Here is a 13,214-nt window from a genome sequence, read left to right on the forward strand (position 1 = left end):
TGGCTGTGTTAGAATATGTATTGGCACCACTGTCACATCTCTCTTTTGTCTGTGACATTTTCAGCTACTGTCCTCTCACTGAAATCCCCTTTAAAACTCCTTCATATCTTAGATTATGCTTTTTATCCTGGATACTTTCAGCTGATTCATAGAATGGGTGACGAAGGAAATACTACTCAGTTTCTTCTGGGCCCTTTCTTCATGGAGCTTAATTTGTCCTGAAAGCTGAGCAATCACATTAGGATTTGTTCAGTGGGAGCTGAAGTGGCTTGCCAGTTTGCAGGCTCAGCCCCCTAAGTGGTGCATGAGTGAACTCTTGCCAGAGTTAGAGTAAAACACTAAGAATCAGAATAAAAAGGTTGAATCTCATTTCCTTCCTGCACTAGTTGTAATACTTGAGTGTGTTTATTAGGCTAAATCATGTCAGATTTGTTATATGAATTTGTTTTGTTCAAGCTGAGTATTAGGAAGCCATTAGGCGTTTTTATGCAAGCTGGTGCTTGAAATTATATGTAGTACTACTCAAGGACTGAATATGGTAAAACCTGAACTTGTTGGCTCAAAGATGGCACAGTGTAGTGACTTGATTCTATGATGGGAACGAGGTCTTGCTCATGAGACAACTTCCAACTCAGAGTCCACCTGCCCATATTTAAAGCCAGGTCTCTTTTTTCCTGTGTGTGTACTTTATCTGCACTGGTTTTCTTCTGTTATTTTATTGAGTACTCACTCAGCCTCACAAGGTCTCTATGACCTTATTTCTAACATCTCACCTCACCGTCACAACTAGGAATACATTCATGTATCAGCAAAATATCCCATCTAGTTGCTCCCCTCCCTCTCCAGGTTCTTGCTGGACACACAAAAAAATCCCGGTATGAATTACTACAGTACTCCACTAAGGGCTTCCTTTCACACCTTCCCTTCCTATCTTTTCATCCATGCAAGGACACTCTTTCTTATCCCTCTTATTCTGAAACTTCAATCCAAGTGTAATAAATTATGCAAAGGGAAAAAGACCAAAATCTGCCAAACTGGTCATGCCACAAACATCTTATCTGGTGATATTATCGGTGCCAATTTCTGAAATGCTGAATTTCTCAAAGAAATCAAGAAGCATAAAATACTTGGGTTTTCAAATGAAGTGGCAGGTCCTGACAAGGTATATCAAAACCTAGTTGATCAGTTCATATGAGTTCCATTTCACCCAAGTCTTTCACCTTGTGGCAATTTTCATTGCTCATTTCATCCCCATGAGCTTGAATTTACTAGCCTGTGAAGTTCTTCATAATGAAAGATCACTAAAAAGTTTACGTAAAGTAAATAAGAAGTTGCTAACATTATCTACGAGGAAACAGGCTTGTCTGTATTTAGCATCTTCTTGTCCTTGGTGGCTATGGAACCTGATCCTCTGTGTTGCTCTGTTTCAATAGCCCCTCCAGACATACTAGATTTAGCATATGAGGAAGGATGCCTTTTTTATTTGATCCAGCACAAGCTGCAAAATTAATGTGTAAACAGATCTATTATAAAGCACCTGGGAGTTGGTAACAGAGCAAAAAGTTCAGTAGTTTTCTCTTTTAAATGCTCGGTCAGTAACTCAACTGTGGCTTAAATCAAACTGAAAGTAAGTTTTGTTGCAGAAATTTTCAGAAATTTGATGGTTCAAAACTGAAAGTCACTGTAATCTTTTCTTTGACTCAAAGATGTCTTTGGTTTGCTTTTCAAACCATTTAACAAGTACCATCCTACAACAGAGAGTCTTTTGTTAGAGTTAGAAGCTAATCTGAATTCAGTATAACTTCAACCTTAGATACCATTTAACCATACACAAACTACTTCCTGGACTCTAATGTCTGAGGAAATAAAGGTGATAAAATAAACCTTCCTGCTTTGCAGTTCTAGACTACTTGCAAATCCTGCCAAAAAAAATAAGGAGTTCATTAAAAAGAAAAAAGTTAGGGCATTTAATTTTTCTGGATTTGTTTAAAATTATTTTTAAAGCTAATGGCCAAATGAGTCCAAAAATTGCTAATAGTTTCAGAATCATCAACTGTTGGCTGGAAAGGTTGCCCAGATACGGTCTTTACTCAATAATTGTGCTTTTATGTACATTTTCTCTTATAACAATTACAGGAAATCTTGGATTATGCTTTATAATAAGGACAAAACATATCCATACATAATAACTTTGAGATGTTCTTAAAATAAATGTAGATACATTTATAATATTATTCCTTGAAATTAAGAACAGGAGAACAATTATCAGTACAAATATTTCCCTGTGTAATCTAATTACAGCTCAAATGTAAGGATTTAACATATAAGCCACCTCAGTTGCCAGTGTTTATGAAGCAAAAACAAAAGTACTGCATAGGAACCGTTTGTGCGAGACAAAGCTGATTTATGTATATACTAATAAAATTGCAAAGATGTCTGCCAGGAAGATAAAGGAGATACAGTACAGGGAAGTAAAGCACAGTCGGGTAATTTGACACCAAAAAGCAGTTTTCATGCGGTTTGGTGAGGTGCAGGAGAGAATGTTCTTTCACCTGTCAGGGACAACATGTTCAGGTTTTAGTGACATGAACAACTACTTTAATTTTCATCGTGTACAAAGGTAAGCACATCTATACAGAATGGAAAGCCCTGAAGCTATGAATGCATAATGAACCAAAGCTCAAAAGATTTGTTTGTCACTACAGTTGCAAATAAAATTATAATCTGCCTTGTTAGTACATTTGTTGTGGAACATGTCTAAAGGGGTGCACAACATTTTCTGTCTCTGTTTTCCTCCTTTTTCCTGTAACATAGCTTCAGAGGCAATCTGAATGTCTAGGACAACTTGAGCAGATACAAAGGAGCAAGAGTCTGGTCTTCTCCAGCACCCCTGCATAGGTAACACTAGAAGTCAGGACAGATTTCAACTCCAGGAGCTCCAGCAGACTTCCCTCTCACCATCTTCATCCACTGAACTGAATTTAAACACTGCTACTGAATTCAGTGACACAGGATCAGTCTCTGTGCCCCATGCCTCTGCTCAGGTAGTAGCTGCCAGTGGTGTCAATGTGGAGATTCTTAGTTCATTATGTCTATTGCTCCAAATAATTTTATTCTATTCACAAGGAAATCGTAAGTATCCAGTTGCATGGAAGGACTGGTGGTGTGGGTTGTGCACGTTCCCTTCCCCACTCTGGCTTTCCAGTCTTGCTGATATCCCTCTTACTATAATGGCAAAGTTTTAGTTGCAGAGACCACAAATCTGGTATGATAGCTCTACCTTAGATCAAAATTTGCTGCTGTCCTTGTCTCTCCTCAGGTCTTGCCTCTTCTACAAGAGTCACTGTCAAGGTTGAGGCAAACCTACACAAGACATTAAGATACCTGTGTATCTAAGCCTAGTGGACACTCATGCTGCTACTGTCCACAACCACTCCCTCTGCTGTGTTTAGTTTTATTGACAGCACAATTAATGATATGCCCAAGAATCCTCCTGAGCTTGGTTAAATTTTCTTCCATTTCCTGGAGGGGAATTCCAGTTCAGATTCCTTCTGTGTCCAACTGAGGCCCCCGCACCTTACTTAGAAAACTAAGAGGACTTGTCTGCCAGATCAAGCAGCTCTTCCAACTCTGCCTGTTTGTACAGGGCACCCGTGCCTGGTGTTGGGGAGATTCAGCAGTCGCACCGTGCACTCTGCTAGTCTTCCCAGGGACTCGGTGGCGTCTAACAGCACGCTTTTCAAGTATTTCAGCCAAGGCTGTTTTCATGGATCTCTCGAAAGTTTGTAGTATGTGTTAGGCAGCATTATATAAAAAAAAATAACCTGTAATGCTTAAAAAGACAGAGGTTCATACTTCCAGGCACATGTTGTAAGAAATCCTGTTACAATCTGGTAGATTTTACAGGATCAGGCAGTTGACTATAAGGCGGAAAATTAGCATCTTTGTAGTGATTTTCCTGCTTTCTTTGCCTACTGGAAATCGTTCATCTAAAAGCTAAGTCTTTATTGAATAGAAACATGTTGACTTTGCTGTTTAAGGTACACCTATTTGTTACATGACATTAAAAGCATTCATCACAGTGCCTGTACATATTTTTCTCTGCTGATGAAGCTGAGTCCTGTTTCAGGAATCTCTGGCACTACTCTGCAGATAAGAATATTGTAGAGAAAGCCATGAGTCTAACTCTCCTTGGAATGCTGCCAAGCATTTTAAGTCTCAAAATTAGCTTAACTCAGCCCTATTCACGAGATCAATCAGTTCCCTCTCAAACATATTTTACATGAAACAAACTTGTGAAAAGTGTTTCTTAAGCAATACCATTTCAATGCAGCTATTGTGGCAGTGCATATGCATCATCAAATCATTGGCTGAGAATGAGGTTGCTTGATCTATTATGCAGTTGTAGGAACAAGAAACACACCGTGCTCCAATTTATTGCTTTTTACTATTTGGAGCTCACTTGATAAGTGCACGTATATTAAATTGCCCATTTTTCCCTTCTGTATTTTTTGTCACAATTTTCTAGCAATACTAACAAAATAGTCTGTTAATAACATGAATTGACAAGTTTTTCAGTATGACCATTGTGTTTTCACCAATACCTAGCAAACAAAGATAATGAAAAGGCACATTCTTTGTCCTGACAAGTCACAGTTGCATTTCATGTTCTTGAATAAACAGAAATGAAACTGCTTTCCCAATCAGAGATTAAAATAATTTAATTCACTCAACATGCAGAGGCAACATAAGAACATTCATCAAAGCTAGGAGGATAAAGAGGAGGCATAGTGTTTTTAGTGAAGTTAAATGTTGCTCAGGACATAACCTGAAATTAGAAGAAGGATTTTACTGGGTACCTTGTGGCACATCTCAGATGAGTGTCTTTTTTCAGACCTATTGTCTGTAAATCAGGTAACCTGCATACTTGGCTTTTTGTTGTGTAAGAGGACAGATACTGCTGAGTCTTGGAGCCTGTCCTCACAGTGCCTTTCCTTTCCTCTCTTTGTATTCTTCACTGTAAGCCCAGTTTCTTTCAAAGAGTGAAGAACAGCAGGGACCTAATATAAAGCCTGGCATTTCCCCAGCCTACATCCTGCAGTCTTTTAAGTGCTCTATAAAATGGGGTAGGTTTTAGAAAACACAGCCTTCCAACTGATTTCATGCATCTAATAATAACCTCTTAGGAAAGGAACAGTGCATGTGCCTCATACAAGCAATCATGCTGTCAAAGTAGACAGACATACAAGCTACAAGCTCAGAGAACAAGTTTTAAAAGCTGCTGATAGGCTTTGGTTCTTTTCCATGCAGGCCAAAGGCATCAATTCCATGTTGGGAGGGCCAACATGGAGTGAAGAAACCAATTTTCTTCCCTGTGATTTTAGCATAAAAGCATACATGCAGTTCTCACTGTTCTCATTGAGGACTGACCTGACTATGTCGTGCACTTGACTTCATGGCTTATATGCTTTTTTGCATTACTCCGTGGATGTTGGTGTTAAGGTTGCATTTTCTGAGCGGTTAAATTCGTTAACATTAATAGCTAGAGCTGTTGAATGCCATGGCACACTACTGTGATCATATTAACTCTCTGAGCAAAACTTCCCTGAACAGAAATAACAATGTGCTTACCTGTCCTAAATCAAAGCAGCCATCAGGCTTCCATTTAAAATTTCACTGATGCTGCATCTGTATGCTGGTCTGGTTCAAGCCAAAGACACTGTTTATATTAGCATTTCACAACGTAGTAATCCAACTCAAATATTATGGCTTCCCATTGAGACTGTTGAATTAGATGTGATGTTTTTCATAGGATTAAACACAGTTCTGTTCAAAATACTACAAGCAAACAAACAGGAAAATGCTAAGAAAAGAATGAGAAAGTAAAAGCTTGAGAGCATTTTCCCATTTATCACCCATCTCCAGTTCCCGAAGGTTTACACCTATAAATTTTTTGGGAAGCCCTCATTCTGTTACGCTAGCAAAGGCTATTGTAACATTAACTTGTAAAATTATATAGAAGGTTGTTGCTGCTCTATTATTGCAACTGTTAAAAACTTCAGTGATAGTATTAATCATAGTAGAATTACTTCAGGGTCCTGAGTTTTCATCTTGTTATATAGATGTATGAAACACTGATTGTTTGTTATTGATCTATTTATTGGCAATTTGGAGGTTTTGTTCTTCCTAACAGCAGTTTTATATGTGCCTCTGAATTTCCCCTGGTCTGTAGAAGTGTCAATGAAAGGAAAATAAAGGGATGCAAGTGTAAGCACCTCTCTTGTTTTTCTGAAACAAGATCTTAAATAAGCTTATATTTAAATTAAGAAAGAGTCCTCCATTGTTTAATCTTTCCTTTCTAATTCATTAAATCCCTCTCTTGTTCATCCAGATCAACTCTCCTTGGTTTCAGACATGTATTACTATCATAACAAGACCTGGACAGGCAAAATGCTACATTAGAATTAAACATCCTTTTTGCATGGAATTGTGTTATTTCTAATTTACTCATTCAGGTGACTGGCAGTTAGGAAAGGTTGCTAGAAAAAATGAAAAACATTTTACTTTTGCTGAGGACATTCACCCAGCAGTTTCATGCCACTAAATTAGTATTTTTTTACTTGAGGTATAACAGTGAAACTGAGAAATAATTACAATTATTTTAATTTCAGTGATATTCCAATGTGGAACCTTGTCTTCAGAACAGTCATCAGGTTACTCATAAGAAACCTTACAGATTTAGTCTTTCAAGTTCACAGCATGAAATCTAACCACACATTCAGAATTTTCAGCAAACATTTTGATTTTCTTTTACAAATTTCAGCTCCAGTACTTGGCTGCTTCTGCTTGCTGATAACCCCTGATGATGTGAAAGCTCCCAGGATGTTTGGAGAGGACAGCTGTGGGACAGGGCACTACTTTCCTTATCTCAAGGATTTATAGTAGTGAGTTATGTTATACTTTCATTAAAAACAAGAGAACAGTTAGTAGTAGTTAAAACCTGATCAGACTCTGGTGCTGAATTTCCTGTGTTTTCAGTAGTTCCTGACTGTGTTCAGACTCTTAAACTTACCTTGCAGAATCAGGTCACAGTTGCATCCTGGTACCTGAATTCAAGCACTTATAAATGGAAATATACCACCTGTTATTTCCTAGCATGAGAAGAAATCACAATGGAAAAAATATATTCCCAAACTGAACTTTGCCAGAATAATACCATTTTGGTTTTTTTTATTAAACATTACAATAAAATTATGTAACATTACAGTGAACTTACCACACAAAAGATATATATAAATTCAACAGATTACCCAGTCAATTTGGCAGCATTTCATCAGACATCTTAATTATCTGATTGCATTCACGCTACATCTCCAAATGCTCCATGTTCTGTCTTTATACTTCTCCCTGTTGGAATCCAAGCCCTGGACTCAAATAAGAAAATTTCCCCATCTCTTTGAAAGTCTTGGATCAAAGGAATGAGTGACAGTTCTGATCTCTGAGAACAGATAAGGTTTGGTAAGATCTCACTTATTGTTAAGAAGCTGTGACTGGAGACACTGCACATGATTAAAGCAGAGTTAGGGCCAATTCATGAACTCCAGAGCTCAAATCTCATCCACAACTGAATTAGTGTGATTCCAGGTGTTAGTATTCAGATTCAGCCCCACACTGTAAATTGCAGATCCAGCTTTTTCATGTTTGGAACATAATGTTTAAATACTATAAAAATTGTTAAGCTTCTCTCTGACTAAGCTTAATGTGGTGAGATGGTCTCCAAGCCCCACATGGCAATCTACTTTTATTTCTGAGTTTCTGATCCATTGCCATTACTTCAGTTGCTCTGAAAAAAAATCACCTGTAATCAGATGGAACAGCATCATTAGCTGATTCAGAAAATTCCTCAGGGATTAAGGAGCCCACTGCCTAGCTAAGTGCTCAGTGTCAACTGGTTCAATCAGACTGTTGGAAGAAAAATTATCATCTACAGCATACTACATCACAAAATGCAAAGAATAAATCAGTCTACATAAATATGGACATGCTAGAGCTGTAAGCAGCTTGGATGCAGACTGAGAGCTGCAATCCCTGCAAGAAAAGCTCTATCCTCTCCTCAGGAGCTTGCATGGATGGGCGGGAGGTCCTGGTCTCCAGTTCTGCATTGCCACCTCCCGGTCGAGTCCCGGCACACCGGCCTGGGAGTCCTGGGCTTGTGCTGGGGCAGCCGGTCCCTCTTGGTTGCCAAAACAGCCCGAGTGTGGTCAGCCTAACAGGCATTTTGAGTCTCCCCGCAGTGGTGCGGTGCGTTTTTTGCTTTACTCTGGCCCTGTAGGGAAGGGTGGTGGGCCTCAAAAGATGGAGTACGAAGGCACTGGGAGTTGCATGGTATGTGTGCCACCCTGTGCAACCATCTAAAGGTGTTTACGTGTAGGTGCCATGTGTGGATTGGAAGTGTGACACTGCAGGTCCTGTGCATTCAGATTCAAAGTTAGACTGAGGACCTGTCAGTGCACAAGAGACTTCCTCACCCATCTGCCTTGTTAGCTCTACATCTGGCTTGCTCACTTCTGGGCAAAGTTTGGTATTTCTTTACTAATACCCAGGACAAATGGGAAGAGGAGTACAGCCTCATTTTTCTTACCCTTGCTTCTCCATTTATCTCACTGTCCTATATGAAATATTTGGTAGGGACACATCATACATGTCCATCACTGAAGTAAAGCTAGGCTTAGACATAAGTTCTTAAGATCAAAGGAGTTAGAGGCACTGCCCTCCTAACCACACCTCTCACCCTAGGATTTGTTATCTCTTCTCTGCTAGATACCACTGGTGGAATGGCACACGTGAATACTCCTCAGACACCTCAGTGCAAAGTGTGATGGCTTAGCTTAACCTGTTGTGGCAGGTGGTTCAAGCTAGCCTGCAGGGTTTTGCATGGACTGTAGCAAATGTCCATAATTCTCTTCCAGCAGCAGAACTGAGAGGGGCACACATTGAGAGAGGGTAACATACAGCTGGGAGCATTGTGAATCTCTGGTATTTCTTTCTGTTAATATTTTGAGTCTGATTTTTACTGTGTCTTTCACTGGAGGCTTTTAGCAAAAGTGTACGTAGAGCTTGGTCTTAATTGAAGTAGAGAAAAAGACACAGTTTTGTTTAGTATCCCTTGGCTTGCTGGGTATGAAACATATAAATATTAATTTTAGAAAATGCACCTCCTCCTTTATACTTTTACAGATGCATTTTCTATTTAAATCTCAAAAATACATCAAACCATTAAAGTGCTGAGTGGTTAATAAATACAACAAAACCAGTAGAAAACTATATTGTTAGCATTCTATAGCCTTTATTCTGTTGGGATGAATATGCCCAGCTTTACAGCAGCAAAGAAGCCATTTTAGTTAGATTTTTAAATAAGATTTTGTAGACCTGTGAAGAAGAATGCAGAAAATATAGGTCAGAAGATACCACTGGCTGCAGAGAAACTCGTCATGCACTGGCAGCATCCTGGTAAAGAAAATAATGTTCCCTAGCCTGACCACACTGGAGGAAGCGCTGTGAGCTCTACCACAGAAAGAGTACTGATGTGAGGACTTCAAACTAGCAGGTGTGGAGAGGATCTCTGCATATTTGAACACCTCAGGAAAACATACCAACACAGAGAGACCTGAACAATCGCCAGCATTTTAGAATTCCTGTGTCAGTAGCCTTATCTGCAGTTTTCCAAAGGAAAAAACTGATTTGCTGAAGGTTTTTGTAATGCACTATGGCAAAGCTAAACCTAGGTTTTGGATGCTTTTTTCCTCTGGTTAAATAGTACACGCCAGTCCTAAGGAGTAGCAGCTCAGCACTTTTCAATGCCTTTCCATAAGAACACTTTGAATGTGAGAGAAAAAAAAAAAAAGCCCACAGGTCTGCTATTTCTGAAAGACAGCAGAAATCTCAATGCTAATTGAGAGGCAAACTTCTCAGACATTGTTTCTTCCTAGATGTGGGTCATGAACTGAAATTTAACTAGATTCAAAGACCTAACTGGGTGAACGGATCAGCATTCAGTGTCCCACTGATCATGGTAACATTTTTGCGAGGTCCATGGCTGTAATATGGATGCTGACTTCTGAGATGTTTTTTTCAACTAGTCATCTGAGGGCTGTGAAACTAGATGTCTGGTACCGAATAATGTGTATATCACTGTAATTATCGGTGCATTTTGATGTTTTTTCTTGCTATAGGATCATCTCAGAGAATTTAACCAGCATGCAAGGCAGAAGGTAACATTTTTCTTCCATAAGGATTGGAGGCATATAACAGCACTATTTTAGCTCTGCATTATGGCTGCAGATATTTTAAGACATTTCCCTTTATTAAATGATGAAAGGTTCCATTTAGCTCAGGAAGACTGGTCTTGGCAATTGCATACAGCACAGAGAGCAAGGAGAGAATTTGTTATTTTTCGCTGCATCTCTCCTCTCGTCCAGCAAGGGGAGATGTAGGAGCAACGCAGCCACTTTCTCTCAAACTTGATCCTGAAGAAAAATACCTGTGAGCATTAGTAAGGAAAGTTCCCCTTTGTCTACACAACAGGTCGAGTGTAAGACATTCATGAAATACTCATTTACTATCTATGGATTTATTTTCAGGTTTACAGATGAGTAAACAGTCTATCATGTAATTAGACAGTGTTTTCCAGACCCTAATGCTGGGTACTCATCAATACTTTTTTGTTAGTTTGTTTCAACTGTCGGTCAATACCAACTGAGTGCGTGACAACAACATAAGCAAAGGAAATTAAAATGACAGCCTAAATTAATAAGCTATGCATTATAATAGATGTTCAACTATGGATAAAAGGAAGTTTAGCCAGGTGTTCCACATACAATTTTTGCTTTACCTTACCTGTATGTTGGCCTGTTTCATTACTAAAATGTATTCATCCTACTGTTTTATCTTGGTCCATACCCTTCCTCTTTTTCATGGAAGTTTGTTTTTTACTGTTCATTTATCTTACCATAGTACACTGTCAGGATCAGATCCTGTGGCAAGTTGTCTGCGTGGGTTTGATTTCATTCCTAATCCTTTGCCCACAAACACATTCATACTTTTGGGGTAGTAGGAATGCACATAGACCCAGGGAACAAAGGCAGCAAACAGACAACTGACATGCTCCAAGTTAAGCAAGTGCAAAGCTCTCTGAAGGATGTGCACCTTGTTCTTACCAGGTTTCTCCAATAACTTCCCTCTGATTAGGTTTTGCTGGCCGGTTTGGCCTTTAACTTTGGTCCTCATGTCTTTTTCTCAAACAGTGCAGAGTCACAGTGACCTTTTTTCCCCTCTCTCATTAGGCATTTGGTAGACCAGGACATACTATCTTTCATTCACCAGGCTGGGCACTGTAATAAGCAGGAAAATAACTGGTCAGATCCTAAAAGCGTTTGACATTCATGTGCAAGGTATTAATGTAAAGTTATTTGGGACTCAAATAACTGAATACTTGTACTGTGCTTTTTGCCTTAATGCCTTTTATTAACATGTGACATGTGCAACTGTGTTAGAGCTTCCTGTTCTGGAATAGTTTACACTACAACCTCCTTTCTTGGGTGTGCACCTAAACTGTAGAGCAGAAGCAGCCTCTAGGCCTGGTAGAAAATCCCCAAATCTATAATTTAGCAAAGTTTGGGTTTAGATATGGATCCAAAACTTCACAGCTAGTGCTGCCCCTAAAAAAGGCTTATTCAGGTGGTTCACGCAAAGCTTCCTCCTAGCTCCATGGTAATTAAAGTCAATGTGACAGTTTGCAGAATATAGTAATTACAAGCCATACTGCTTTTCTGTCTACTGGTTATATCAGTCTGACATACAAAAAAGTAGCAGATTAAAAAGTAGCAGAATTTTACTGAGGTGAGATTTGTCTTATCTGCCTACTTCATCAGATGGTCACATGTCACCAGAGATAAATGTATGTGGGTCTTGCCACACAGAGTTGTTAGAGTCAGGAATTGTTTCAATCCAATTGAGACAAAGAAATCTTCATTTCAAGGAATGGGTGAGGCAAAACCAGAGCTAATTCTGGAAGCTTTCTGTGCCAGACTAGGTGATGATGTCAGATCCTCTCCTTCCTTTAATCAAAAGGGTGAACTTTTAACATGTGTCACTGTGAAGATGTTTATTTGTTTAGTGCTTCTTGATCAGGTGGAAATGGGACACAGTACAAGGGACAACCACAGAGGAGTCAAGCTAGGAGCAATCCTTATGGAGCTGTGCAAGTCTTGAACCAAAAAGGAAGAAAATAAGAGGCTGGGCTGTCTGTGCCTCACCAGGCAGGATCACCACACTTTTGTACAAGGAGAGGATGTACGGAGATCGTGTCTGCACATATGCCATTCTGGGGAGGTTTCTAGGAGCTACCCTACATCTGCCTGCCCAAGATCCTGATGAGTGTAAAATATCATGGAACAGTTGTGGATAATTGTGCTTAAGTAAGAAACGGAATATCCGGTGGTTTTAGCATCTTTTTTTCATACCTTTTCTGATAACCTTAAAGCAAGAAACTTAGGCTGGAAACAGAAAAGTGGATTATTGAGGCATAAATTTGATGCAGTTGCACCCTGATAACTGCATGCACACATACAGGCTGGGCTCTGGAATGCAGGCCTTTGAAAATATGAAGAAGGAAAAAAGTGAACCTATATTTGATACTACTGGGAAGGAATTGCACTACTTCTGAAGATCACCTTAGGTCTGCATTTATTTAGCCAAAGCAACTTGACTTTTCCCAGGTTCTCTGCCAGAGCTAAGGTGTAATCAAGAAACACAGAGACTCATTCCTACTTGAAAGTCCAGTTGAGACCCCGGGATGAAATGTGCACCATTAACTTCCTCACACTTATTTGCCACCCTGTTCAGACTACAAATAATGTGTTTTTCCTTCCCTTTTCTTCACTTGAATTTCTTCAACTACCACCTAGTCTGTAGCCTGAAAGTTGGGATAAATTGTGTCTTCATTTGAGTACAGCTCCAGGCTCCCACTTAAAACATTACAGATTATGCTTTAGCATCTACTAAGAGCAGTGATCCTGCTCCATTGATTTAGCTTTAATATATGTAGGTTTGAAAGGTCTGCAATCAGATTCTAATCCAGAATAAGGATCCCAAATTTGCTCTCTAAATATATCTAGGTCTTGGACAAATATTATCATCACTGATGTTCTAATTAT

This window comes from Apus apus, chromosome 4, assembly GCF_020740795.1.
Source record: "Apus apus isolate bApuApu2 chromosome 4, bApuApu2.pri.cur, whole genome shotgun sequence".
NCBI lineage: Eukaryota > Metazoa > Chordata > Aves > Apodiformes > Apodidae > Apus > Apus apus.